The sequence below is a fragment of the Durio zibethinus genome, chromosome 13 (genome assembly GCF_047325235.1).
Source record: "Durio zibethinus cultivar Kanyao isolate XHJ-2024 chromosome 13, ASM4732523v1, whole genome shotgun sequence".
Classification (NCBI taxonomy): Eukaryota; Viridiplantae; Streptophyta; class Magnoliopsida; order Malvales; family Malvaceae; genus Durio; species Durio zibethinus.
Genome location: NC_143174.1, coordinates 17,240,928 through 17,255,821, shown reverse-complemented (window position 1 = coordinate 17,255,821; position 14,894 = coordinate 17,240,928). Strand labels below are relative to the sequence as shown.

General features: G+C 29.1%; 1 long non-coding RNA gene across 2 annotated transcripts; it reads right to left on the bottom strand.

Annotated features, from left to right (window-relative positions):
* Positions 1-2,078: 2,078 nt before the first annotated feature.
* Positions 2,079-5,508, bottom strand: LOC149515370 (uncharacterized). 2 transcript variants are annotated; one of them, XR_016326869.1, is made up of 8 exons: positions 5,126-5,508; positions 4,746-4,809; positions 4,572-4,656; positions 4,011-4,104; positions 3,387-3,446; positions 3,167-3,238; positions 3,023-3,072; positions 2,079-2,357 (listed from the first exon to the last, which is right to left on the bottom strand). It is a non-coding gene; the product is annotated as an uncharacterized LOC149515370 (long non-coding RNA). The 2 variants fall into 2 exon arrangements; XR_016326870.1 differs by lacking the exon at positions 5,126-5,508 and having other exon boundaries at positions 4,746-4,867.
* Between the last annotated feature and the right edge of the window lie 9,386 nt (positions 5,509-14,894).

The window sequence follows — 14,894 nt, the reverse complement described above, 5'->3', positions numbered from 1 at the left end:
CTGCAAATGCTATTTTTTTTTAAAGATTTATTTTGCCTTTATCAATTACAATAAACAAAAAAGGTTAGATTGAATAATCTCCGAAATACAATGAAGTCTATATTTGGTTTATCTTATTCTAGAAAAATTAAATCATTACACTTCTTGATTAGATTAGAGATGATAATACCTTATCTTTAATAGGATTTTCTACGGTTAACAATGCCAAAGAAATTAGCCTTTAACCGAAGAAAATGAGAGAAAAGATAAGAAGAAAAGTACTTCTTAGTTGTGTTAAATTAACTCACAACAATGTCTATTTATAAAGATTTAATTATAAGATTATAGTTTTTTGATTGTCTTATTTTAATCAACGATCACTCCCTTTTATTGGAAAGATGTCCTTCTATATAATTAATTGATTCATTAAACTGATTGATTTTTTCATTCTAAGATAAACTATTTTTCAAGTTTCAAAAAAATATAATTTTTCATGTAGAGCAATCAACTCCAACAAGAAGTCAGTCGACTACCCCTTTGTAATTTCAATTTTCAGAATGCTCTTTGAAGTAGAGCAATCGACACCTACTAAGAGCAATAGAGTCCTTCCAACTTTTAGAAAGCATTTGACACGTGAGCAATCAACTATTCCATATAGTAGTCAACTCCTTTTAATTTTCAAAAAAATTCCACTCTCAACCTCTTATAGAGGAGTTAACTTTTTTCTGTAACAGACGACTTTTATCATCTCATATCATTTCTAAAAAACTATCAAATAATAGCAATTGATTCTCTTAGGGTTTGGAGTTGATTCCACTCATTTTCAACCATATCAGTTGCTTGCTTAAGGACGACGGCCAATTGCTATTTTATAAGAATCTAAATTTAGTTTGTATTTATCAAAGCAGTTGACTCCATGCAAAGGACATTGTTCTTCTTGAAAGCCTAAGGCAGTCAACTTATTTAAATATAGCAGTCAACTATCTAAATGATCGGTCTTTTATATTTGATTTTCTTTAAATTTAGAATCATTTTCTTAAAATCATAACTTAATATGATTTTTTTTTATTAAGTCAATTTAGTTAATTATATTAATTTTATATTTTAAAAATATTTCTAATAAATAAGACAATTAGGAAAAGGAGGTTTTATGCAAGGATGACTAAGGTAAGTGACTTTTGGATTTCACCATGCATGTGAGTTAGAATTCAATCATAGTGGCAGAAAGTGTTTGCAACTTATACGGGACTTTTGGTTGCTTGGGAGGTTGGTTGTAGAAGAGTTCTTGTAGATTTAAACTCTTTGTGGGCTGTAAAAAAAAAAAAAAAAATTTAGAACCTTCAAGAGATATAGATCCACTCTTTCAAGTGATCTAAATGTCGAGTTTTAATGAAGCATGATTGAAGCTGCTTACTCAAACATGTTTATAGAGAAGCGATTCTTTGGGCTGATTTTTTAACAAATATGCCCCCATGCTAATGAGTTTGATGTTATGAAGCTTTGTTATCCTCTAGCTGATTTTATAAGCTGACCTTATTGGTTTGCAACGCCAAAAGTCTATGTAGAATGAAAATTCGCTCATATGCAAATATATATATATATATTTATATATATTTTTATATTTTATATCTAATATTTATTACACTATTGCAATATAAGGTGTTTTATCTATTTTTTTTTTTTCTCTTTAAACAATATAAGAAATCTAAATTTATGGGTCTTCTATTCGAATTGAACATACAATGATCAAATCGATCCAAACTACCCCCAACCCTTCCATTTGCCGTTTTAACATATTTCTTCGAAAAACGTGTATAAATGTTATAAATAAGAGTAAACATACATGTTAAATCATTTAAATCAAAGAAGCAATTAATAAACTTTCTCATAGTATTTAATTAAAGTTTGAATATCTTTAAAATAATTTCACAAAAGGGATAGAAAGTCTTAACATCTTCTAATAGCATTTACTCGTAGCCACAAAGCTTTTTAATTAATAACTAGATTGAAATCCCCTGCTACATTACGGAAGTTAAATTTAAAAAATAATATTATATAATATTTCATTATGAAATGAAATTTTATTAAAATGCATGAATGTAATGAAAAATTAATATATTTACATGTATAATATATTTTAAAATATCACAATTGGACATATGACATTTGAATTCCTATAAAATACCCATAACAATTTAATTCATATAATTAATTATAACGTGTTTTATACTTACACCTTTTGAAAAAAAAAAAAAAAAAAAGAGAATTGAACGTATATATCAATAAAACTAACCTCAAATGAGCTCATCAACGTTTTATCTCAAGTTCCGAGCCTGACTTGTTATTTGATAGATGCTTTTAGATATAAAATGCCACCACTGCACCATTACAAAAAAGAGGTCCCAACTTTTCTTTACTGCTATAAAAATGCCTTCACAAACTAAAGCTCTAACTATGAATCCAAACAGAAAAAATGAATTGCATTATATTTCTCACGAGAATGTATGCTAATGAACGTTGATACACGCAGGAAAAGCTAATATTTTCATGTAATTTTAAAAGAGCAAGAGACATCAAGCCTTTTTAGATAAATTCAAAAAGCAAGATGAAAGATCAAACTGTAAGCTAAAGTTATCACAGTTGAGCTTGACATTCCATATTCAATAATTTTTTCGTTCATTTTAAAAAATTGTGAAGGTTTGAGTGAAGGTTTTGTGCTAAAAATTGTAAAGTTTTATGTCCATATATAACTTGATTCCTCTTTTTTATTTTCTTTAAAAGTTTAATTCCATAAACAAAAACTTGAAAGCTGAATTAATAGAAAAACTTAACTGATAAAGATCTGATAACAAAGAGGAAATACCCAATTGCTACGTTGTTTATAAATTGAAAGACTTGAAAACCAAATTATTGTTATTGACTACTCATTTGAAACTTGAATCTACTTGTTGAATCTTATCCATAGTTAAACCTTTTTCACATCTTCTCTAATTTTGATAAATGCCAAAATTAACGGATACAACTTAGGTAAGTTGAAACTCACTTGAATTTGGATCCTTTGCAAGAACAATGTGGGCAATTGCTCTCTTTTTCCTGTAAAGATAGGGGCAGAAAAAACGCAACATGTCAAAAGAGTTCCAATTGCTGCTATCCCTACTTTGGTTAAAGGCTAAATATCTTTTATTACTCTTCCCCTCCGGATTATGATCAAGTATATCATCATCTTTCTTTGGCTCCTGCAATAATTTTCTTCATCCTCCTATGGACAAGCCAGTAGCCAAAATCATAACGCATTGATAAAGGTTTCAAAGAAATTTACTTCTGTCATGCAATAAACTTCGTAACTAAAAAATTAGACAAAATCTTTTAAATTAGAAATCTAAAACAACATGTGTTAGAGTACATACCTGATGAAAGGTCCAAACCACAATAATCAGTTCCAATATAGCCTTCAAACACACAATGATCTACATAGTGCAACAGTAGGGCCTTACAAAACAAAACTTTATCTATATAAAAATGATTTTAAAGGAGAAACCAAGTGAAAACAACATCCAAACACATTAACCAAATACACAAAGTAAGACCTCCCTCTGGTTTTCATTTTCAACTTGTACTTCATGGGCTAGTGATAGACAACATGCAAGTATATAGGCGTCATAAATAAATGGTTGTTGATTGTAAACCTAGCAATCTAAATCACGAAACGGTAATATGATACAAATATGATACAAAAATAAGACACGAGAGTGATACGACTTAAAATTGTAGCAATAACTAAATATGAGTTTAACAAAATAAAAAAAATTATATTTTATATTTTTGTATCAACACGAATTATGACACTCAATTTTTGTATAAAACACAATAAAAATACATTAATTTTAGTATTTTATATGATACGAATACATGAATCACTAGGTCTCGTTGATTGTGAATCAAGAACTTCAAATGGTTTTTGCACCCTATTTGGTGATATTGTTGGATTCTTCAAATTTTTAAGATAAATCTATATGTTTATGAAACTTTACCTCTTCCATTAAGAGAAAGATTTTCTTCAATTCCCGACAGCAACATTTGCCCAAAATCCTAACAATCTTCCATCCCTCAGTGGTGCAAAAGTAACTGCAATATAATAAAAAAGTTCATAGACCTTAAGCTATAAATTTCTTTCTTTCTTTTCTTGGTAAACTGAAGATCTGCTCAGCTAAGGGGTTAAACTTCAACTTGATAAAATGTGATGATTAATATTTCCATGAGTGTTCATCTAAATTATGAAACTATACCACCATGACCGAATACATACAAATCCTAAATTGACATTTTCGCAAACATATTGAAACCAATAAACTAACTATTGCCAAAATTAAATGACCAACAGAATCGATTGTTGACCAATGTAAGCAAAGGAAAAGAAATGCTGAAAAAAAGACCCCAAAGAAATAGATATTCACCAATGTCACAAGAATTTCAATAAACAAATACCTCACACAACCATAAGTAATGAACATATATAGTCAAAAACTATGCCGAGAGATGCAAAAACAAAAAAAAAAAAAAAAAAAAGAAAACATTCGCATATGAGTAAATACCTTCTAGATAGAACAACGGGAGGCTCAAGATGGCACTACCTTCCCACAAAGGAGATCTATGGCGCATATCATCAACCTGTGTCATCTGAATTTGACAGAGTAAATCTCAAACTATTTAGATAAGACTCACCAAAACTTGTATTAACAAAGAAAAATAGAGTATAGATTACTGACGATATATGAATGTAGGGAAGTCAAATGGGTATCGAAGGTAAAGTCACCAGTTGAAGCAACGCCACTACAATATGAACAATAAAGTTAGAAACCATTAACAAACTGTAGCAATTGAACTAAAATAAATCTTAAAAATCCTTTAACTTAAACTAAATACCTTTCAATAATTAATAGCATTTTTTTCACTAAAAGATTGAATGTTTGAAAAATGAAATAAAATAGCATAAATAATCAGGTGAGTTTCAAAACAGTTCAATCTACAATTTTTAATAAATTTAAATTTTCCTAAACACTCAGTTCGACCAAAATTAGGAATGACGTGATAAACAATCAATCTAATAGTAGAAAATAAGAAATTTTTATATGGTTAAGGTGATTACTTAGCATTATGATTATCGTCAGATGATTCCAGAAAACCATTGACTTCTTCTATTTGTAATTCCTCGTCGTCGCGCTATAGAATTTGTTCGATTTGTCGGCTCTTTACTTTGTCTTCCATTTTCATTTTTTTTAGTGTTTTACTTTAGGGATTTGTTTGGAAATGAAGGGAATTAGGAACATTTATGTTGTCTCCGCCATTGTAATCCTCCCCTCCCCTAGCACAAAAGAAAAACATAGTATGTGGTTAAAACCAAAACCCATATATGTTTTCATAAAAAAAAAAAAAAAAAAGAAAACAAATCAAATTCAACAACTAAAACCATTAATCGAAAAACTAACCTCAATTGAATGCAAAATGTAAAATCCAGAATATCAAAGGAAGAAAATAATCTATCTTTTGCATTCAAATGAAGACCTTTTTTTTTTTAAACGTTAAGAGAAAGTAAACAATTATTTAGGATAAATGGCTTGAAGAAATAAACAAGTTGTATGCATGATAGACATGTGGCTTTTAATTGCAACAATTTTTGCCAACTGTGTTTCAACCCACCAATTCTTACCAAATTTACCCCTAAATTTGTTTTTAAGACTTTGAATAGTTGTCCACCAAATTCCAGCATGAAAGAATTTGGCGACAGCTTTTATATACCAAACATGGGTGTGCTACATACTAAACTTTCATTGTTAAGTTGCTATGACATCTTATGCCTACAAAGATAATAAAAAAGAACCAACAAATGATATAGGAGGATAAATGTTAGTACAAGAACATATCGGACTAGTAGCTACAAAACCATCATAAAAAAGATTATCACAAACTTTAAAACCAAAAAAAGATACGTAATCATGAGTTTTAGGACCAAGAACATCATAAAGATTATGCAATTTTGAATTATGTCCTTAGCAAATGGTTCGATACTGCTAATGCATTATGGCACTCACAAATGCCACACCAGCATCATCAAGACCCCCCTTTAAACCTTAAAATGAGTTCAAACATAATGCTATTGTCTAAACTCAAATTAAAAGAGTATGGCCAAAATGAAAACATGGAAACCCGGAAGCAAAGGTATGACAATAATAATCTTGAAACACTTTTTATCATTGTATGCTTGCATAATACGTTGGAATAATGCTTCTAGCATGCGATTCCAAATAATTTCATTTCCTAAAAGGCTTGTTATGAAAAATTGATTCTGGGAAAGGTTATGGAAGAATGAAATAACAATAAAGAGGATAAGCTGGGTAATTAATAGATTCATAGTAAATTGCAATAAAAGATTTAAATATCAACATATACCTCTATATAAACATAATGTTCTGCTCTCTCAATGAGAAAGTAATAAGCACAGTGAATACTCTCTTCTATTTGGCTGTTTCTAGCAATCACTAACTAATACTCCTTATAATCTGAAAATTATAGATCATCATTGACTAATACTACTTATTACCGAAAGTCTCTCTTAAAAGGAAAAAAAATTTAAATAGAATTGTAGAAATGGTGAAAGATCACATTAATATCATTATTGCACCTAGCCCAAACTAACTACAAAGGTATGATTAATAGCTTCCTTTCATTATAGAAAGTTGAAACTCATTAGGCTAAAAAGAAATTCATGGGTTGCAAATGCACAACATTGAAAGCGCGAACCAATATTACGACCATGGATACTACCTGCTCGTCTGGTTGTCCTTATCATTATAATTTTTCTTTTTCTTTGTTGTCATAATGTCTAAGTTGGGAGAGCTTACCCCTTAAATATAAAAATTATGCAGTCACCATCAATCTTTTTTACCTAGGTGTGATTGGTTACTTATATGAATCTATCCTTTTTAAGGTTGTCCAAAGTATAAACGAAGAGTCTTTAAAAAGAATAGGTTCTGGTATACATCATCAAAACTAAAGTTCGGGAATCGATTATATATAGGGAAGGGATTAGCACCTCTTTATGCCCAAAATTGATACCACATTAATTAGGTGTTATCTTACCTAAGCCTTGTCAAAGATGGTCTTTATCATGCAAATCAAAATCATAACAAGGTGATACAAAAAATTCCATCAAAATATAAATCAATCGTGTAATCATGCAATAAATATTAAAAATCATACCATATGTCATGTAATAATATCATGCCATAAAAATCATTAATGCAAATATATATATATATATAATCATGCAATAATATGCAATGCAATAATACCATGCAAATATATAATCATAAAATCAAATATAATCACACAAATATAATATGTAGTTAAATATAATCATGCAATTATGCACACAATAAATATAGAAACATGCAAATATATTAGTAATTATACAATTAAATATGATCATGCAAATAAATATAAAATACCATGCAAATAATAATCAATCACATAAATAAACATGCAATTAAATATATTAAAATCATGCAAACATGTAATTAAATATATTATCATGCAAATAATAGTATATAAAATAATCATGCAAGTAAATATATTACTATTCATGCAAACATACAATTAAATATATTATCATGAAATTAAATATAAAATCATTCAACTAATACATAAAATTAAATATATAATCATACAGTTAAACATGAAATTAAACATGCAATTAAATATATAATCATGCAAATCATGAAATTAAAGTCTTTTTACTTTTTTATTCAAACATACAATAGAATAAAACATAAAATTAAAAGATGAAAAAAAAAAAAAAAACAGAAAAAATGGAAATAAAATAAAATCTAAACTAAAAAATAAAAGGAAAAATGATAAGCAAAATCTAGTGATTCAGGTCGAATCTTACCAAGTCAAGGCATGAGTTACACACAGTCAAATGCAAAACCTAGTTTGGCCAAAAACAATGTCATTTTACCCCTATAAAAGCTAAAAATTTACTTTTATCTTTAGTTTAGCTAAGTTTCTTTTCTTTCCAAACCAATTTCCTCTGTCCGCTCTCTATAATTCCCCAGAAAACCCTTTGTCCAATCAAAGATTTGTAAAATTTGGTGTCGAAAAATTTAATTGATTGTCAAAAAAATTAACTAAATGCATAAACTTCAAGAACACAGAATTCGACCACTGTGTATTCATTCTAGCTACCATATACCTATTAAAAAAAATCAAAATTCATCAAAAAATTCAAAGAGAAAACCCAGACAATTTTTTAAAATCCCAAATCTTTGAACCAATTTAAAAAATCTAAATTTTCAAAAAATCATACCAAATTCCAAAAAAAATCAAACTAAAGCTCAAAAACAATTCAAGATTTAGGAATTTAATTCCCAAATCCCAAAAATCAAAGATCTCCAATCTACCAAATTCCAAAAAAAAAATCAAACTAGAGCTCAAAAACAATTCAAGATTTAGGAATTTAATTCCCAAATCCCAAAAATCAAAGATCTCTAATGTCTTTAACCAATTTAACCTAAAACCCAGAAATCGAGAATCAAACCCTAAGAAATATTAAATTCCCAGAACCAATTTCAATAACACCCCTAACTCCAAAAACTCCAACCACAAAATTTGTTGTGTGACTCTTTTGTTCTTGTGTTCCTTCCTAATTACTTCCCTTCTCTTGTTTGTAAATTGGGGGGCTTTTATAGGGATTTAATCCTTTTTGGTTTAGAAACTAGGAAATCCTACTGAATCTAGAAAATTTTTCTATATTCAATTTTTGTAATCTTTCTTTTTCATTGAAAAGCAGAATCCAAAACAAATCACACATTTTCTTTTTTCATCCTTTTTTTACTTCATTGACCTTGACTTTTGACCAAAACAAAAATTACAATTACAATAAAAATTACTAAAACAAAAATTAAAACAAAATAAAATAAAATAAAAATCTAAGATCAAATTAAAATCAATACCTTTTTGGGCTTTTAATCTTTTGGGCCCAAAATTTCGTATTAAGGCACAATTCGCGAATGAAGCCCATTTATTACCGAAAGATTTCTTGGACAAAATGAAGTGTTTAAAATTGCCTCTCTTTGTGCATTTTCTATGAAATAGAAATTGTACAAAGATAAAACAGATCCATTTTGTTTGGGTGAAGAAAAGTTAAAAAAGAAAATTGCAAAGTCTCATCATTGAAAAAGGTTTAAAACTTTCGCGAAAATAAAATGCTCTCCAACAAATAAGGCTTTGAAACTTTTCAAAAATAAAAAGCTCTTCCATAATTGAGGCTTTAAAACTTTTTAAAAATAAAATGTTCCCCCACAATTAAGGCTTTAGAACTTTTGAAAAATAAAATAAGATCATTCTTACTTTCAAAAAAGCTCATCCCTAATAAAGGTGTTGAAACTTAAAAAACTCTTATCTTAAATTAAGTTTTTGTTTCTCATCCGAATCATCATTAATTGCCTTCTAATGTTTTTTTCAAAATATTTCAACATCAGCTTCCCTTTTTACTTTTCAAATGCATGCAATGAATGCAAATAATGAATGAAAACATCTTTCAAGATTCACTTCAATTTCATGATTCAATGATTAATTATCTTATCTTTTTCAAACACGCATGATGCATAGAATGAATGCAATGCTCTCAATGTGATGCATGTAATGCATATGGAAAAATGCAATGCATGCCATACAATTCATTTATCTTCTCAATTGTGGTAAATTAAAGGGTTCTTAAAGCTTTTTATTTATCTTTTTACTTTTTTTAACTCCTAAACACTTGTGGCTTTCAACATGAGCTATCATGCCCTATCAAGTAATCTCATCCATTTCATCACCAAAATTCAAAAGTTTCTTATCAACATGGGTTACTATGTGATCCACTAGATATCATGCATTATTAAGTAATCGCATACACTTTATCATCCAAATTCCAAATTTTCTTATCAACATAGGTTATCATGCATGATCCTCATAGACATCATGCACTATCAAATAATCTTATACACTTTATCATCCAAATATAAACACGGATTTCAAAGATTTTATTCTGAATTACTAGGGATTAACATTTTTTTAGGTATTCTTATTATCCTCACTACTCCCTTCCCTCTTTTAAAGTAATGTGGAGATCTTTTATGCATTTTTCATTTACTTATCATTATTACAATATTACAACATTTACAAAGCAATCAAGTATTTCCTGAATCAAAATAGAGATAAATAAGGCAATGTGAAAGGTCAAAAAGATTTTTATTGAAGGACATGAATTTGGTAGACCAAATATAATAATCAACCAATAATTGAATAAGTATCAAAATATCCAAAGAAAAAAAGGACAATGGTCAATAATAATTGAATAGGTAATAAAATATCCAAATAATGAATGTTCTAACAATCTTGAGCAAATAATCCAAAATTCTTCTCCCAAAGCCTATTCCAACAATGTTCATGATCATGAAGAGCTTTATCAAACCAACTTTGCCTTTGTATGGTGAGACTTTCATGATGTTACTCTATCATTACATCTAAACTATCTTTTTAGGTTTTTAACTTAGTTGCCTCATTTGACTCAGATTGCCATTTTTGGGTTTTCACCTTAAGTCTTTTTTTTTTCCTCTTTTTCTTTTTGTTTTTTATTTTTTTAAGCAAAATATTTCTTCACAGTATCATAATTGGTTACGTTTGGCAATTCATCCTCCTCCATTTTAGTTAAAATTAATGCACCACCAAAAAAAACTTTCTTCACCACATATGGCACCTCTCAATTTGGTGTCCACATCTCTCGATTGTCAAGCTAGTTTGGGAATACCTTTTTTAAAAACAATTCCCTTTTTCGAAATTGTCAAGAGCAAACTTTTTTGTCATATGCTTGCATTATCCTCTTCTAATACATTTAGCATAATGTTGTCATTCGTTTCTCCTCAATAAAGTTCAGTTGTTCATATTGATTCCTGATCTATTCTGTTTCTTTTAATTCTGCCTCCATTAAAACTCATAAGGAATCTCTACTTCAATTAAAAATATTGTTTCCATACATAAACTAGTGAAAATGGAACAGCTTCAGTGGATTTTTGCACTGAGGTCATATAAGTATATAGAGTAAAAAGTAGCTTATCATATCAATTCTTATAAGTATCAATCATCTTTTCTACGATTCTTTTGATGTTCTTATTAGTAGTATTTACTGCCTCATTTATCTTTGGTCGATAAGGTATGGAATTATAATGCTTGATTTTGAATTGAACATGCATTTTTTTCATCGTCTTGTTATTCAAATTCTTAGCATTGTTAAAGATAATCTTTTCTGAAAGCCAATATCAACATATTATCTTTTTTTTAAGAACTTGCACACTACTACCTTTGTGACACTTGCACATAAGGCTACTTTCACTTATTTGGTGAAATAGTTTATCATCACAAAAATAAACCTATGCTCATTTAAAGCATTTAGAGTAATAGGTCCCAATCACATCCACGTCCCACATTGAAAATGGCCATAATGATGCCAAAACATGCAGGTTTGTTGGTAGAGTATTAATCTTGTTTGCATAAATCTAACATTTATGGCACTTTCTTGCATAATTGATAAATCATTCCCCATTGATAACCAGTAATACCATACCCTCATTATTTGTTTGGTCATCATATAACTATTAGCATGAACCCCACAAACTCTATCATGTACTTCTTTCAATATTCTTTTAGCTTCAATAACATTCACACATCTTAAGAGCTCTTGGTCTTTACTTTTTTTGTAAAGTACTTTTCTGTCAAGGTCTTACTGCCACTCTTCGAATGATTCTTTTATCATTTCTACTGCATACTCTGAATATTGTAGACATTTCAAATACTGCATGACGTAATGGTACCAAGGTTGCCCATTAACTTCTTCTTTAATGCTGGAATAATGTGTTAGTAAGTCTTTTACATTTAGTTTAATGGGTTGGATTTCAGAATTCTCACTTACTTTCATCATAGTAGCTAGAGTAGCCAGAGCATCAACAATTTGATTTTTTTCTCTAAGCAAGTACTCAAATTAGATGTTCTCAAATTGCTTAATTAACTCAAAGATGTATTTTTAGTAGCAAACTAGCTTGGTATCTTTTGTATCTCATTCTTCATGCAATTGATAAATTACCAAGGCTAAATCCCTATATACATTTAGAACTCTAATTTTTTTTTTTAATTACGGCCTGTGGGCCCATTACATATGCTTCATATTCAGCTATGTTATTAGTGTAACTGAAATTCAATCTAGCAATGATTGGGTAACAATGGCCATTTAAAGACATCAAAATTACCCCAATCTTATGTTTGAAAGCAATTTGAAGCCCCATCAAAAAACATCTTCCATAGCTTTTTTTTATACCTATTTTTTTACAATCATTAAGTTTTCATCCAGAAAATCAAGTTTTATCAATTCATAATCATCAGAATCTCAGTCTACCAGAAACATTTTTATTACACTTTGATTGATTTCTGAGTCACATAAATAATGTCATATTTTGAGAGCATAACTTGCCATCTAGCTAGTTTCCCATATAGTGAAGGCTTCTTAAAAATATACTTGAAAGGATCCAATTTTATAATAAGCCATGTTGTATGATATAACATATATTGTCTAAGTCTTCAAGTCGTCCAGGCTAGTACGTAGCATATTTTCTCCAAAAGTGAGAATCTTGAATCATAATTAGCGAATTTCTTGCTTAAATAGTAGATAGCTTATTCTCTCTTGCATGATTCATCATGTTGCCCTAATACACTTCCTATGGTGTTTTCGTTCACTATTAGATACAATATTAAGGGTTTTTTAAAGACTAGTGGTACCAATATTGATGGGCTTGATAAGTATTCTTTAACTCTTTCGAAAGTCATTTAACATTCATCATTCCACTTACTTAGATTGTTTTTACGAAGCAATTTAAAAATTGGTTCACATTTCAAGGTAAGTTGAGAGATAAAATGAGCAATGGAGTTTAATCTCCTTAAAAAATCTCTAATTTTCTTTTGTGATCGAGAAGGAGATAGATTTTGAATAGCTTGTACTTTATCTAGATCTACCTCTATTTCTCTTTAACTGATTATGAATCCTAACAATTTTCCAAATTTTACCTCAAATGTGCATTTGGCTGGATTAAGCTTGAGTTAAAACTCTCTCAATCTTTCAAATAGATTTTTAAGATTGGTAACTTATACTCTCATTCATGAGATTTGGTAATCATATCATTAACATATACTTAAATCTCTTCATGCATCATGTCATTAAAGAGAGTTACCATTACCCTTTGATATGTGGCTCTAACATTTTTTAATCCAAAGGGCATTTTTTACAGTAAAAAGTTCTCCACATTATTATGAATGCGATTTTATCCATATCTTCAGGGGCCATCTTAATCTGGTTATAACTTGAAAAACCATTCATAAATGACAACATAGAGTGATTGGCAGTGTTATCCACAAATGTATCAATATGAGGTAGGGAAAAATCATCTTTAAGGCTTGCTTTATTTAAATCTCAATAGTCCACACACATTCTGACCTTGCCATCTTTTTTGAGGACTGGGACTATGTTAGCCACCAATTAAGATATTTGGCTACCTCAAGAAAACCATCATCATATTGCTTTTTTAACATTTTTCTTGATTTTTAGCAACATTTTAGGCTTCATGTGTCTTAGCTTTTGTTGCACTAGCTTACATTCAGACTTCAAGGGTAGCTTGTGTTATACTATATTAGTGTTAAGCCCTGGTATATCTTTATAGGACCATGCAAACATATCCACATATTCATGAAGTAGATTTATTATCCTTTTTTTATCGCTTGGTGATAGGGTTGTGCCAATTTTGACTTCTTTATTATTTTTTCTTCCCCTAAATTAACCATTTCAAAAGCTTCTTGATGTGGTTTAATTGATTTCTTCTCTTATTCCATTAATCTCATTAATTCAAAAGGCAAAGTATAGTCATATGAAGCTTCTTCATTATCAAGTTTATCAAAATGAATAAAATTTTCAAAGTCAAATCTTGAATCATTATCATAATTGTCTTCATATTCATTATTTGGAAACCTAAAAAATAAGTGTAATGAAAAGATGTGGGTAAGTGTTTATGTAAAAGCATAAAAGAATTAAAAGAGAAAATATAATGATAATGCATTATGAAAATCATTTTATTGAAATAATAATGAGTAAATTAGCCTATACATAAAAAATACCCCTAATGCTCAAGCTTAAGTAGTTACGATTTGACTCACTACATTACTTTTTTAGAGTTTCAAGGACAGCAAGTAACTTTGTCATCCTCTAATTTTTCACATCATTGCCTGGCAAGGTAAGATACACAAATGGCTTCTTTTCTTGATTTTCAGCAACTTTATCATTCACTATCATAATAAAAAGCTTAGAAAAGATCTTTCCCAGAATCCATGCCTTATCCCTATCGATAGCTTGAGAAGACTTAGGATACATACATCTTTCAAAATGAAAGGTATCATAAAGGTAGGAAATGACTAATTTTTCATCTTCAGGTTCACATCTCTTAAGATAAACTATTCTCTTCTTTTTTTTAGCATTTGTTATTTTCACCTTGTTTGCCCTTGTTGGCTTATATCCCAAACCACTTCTACCCTTGTTATCTCATATTAATTGAGGTTATTTTACCTCTTGTAGATTTTTTCCCAATCTTTCCCCAAGACACCAACCTTTATCAATCATTTATTTGATCATCATGCTAGTACTTACAGATAGTTAAAAGGCATAAATTTTAAATCATTCCCTCATATATGTTGCATTGATTATTTCAAATGATCTAAATGAATATTCCAATGCTTCATTAGCTGCTTCTACATATGGAATGGATATAGATTGTGTTACAAGT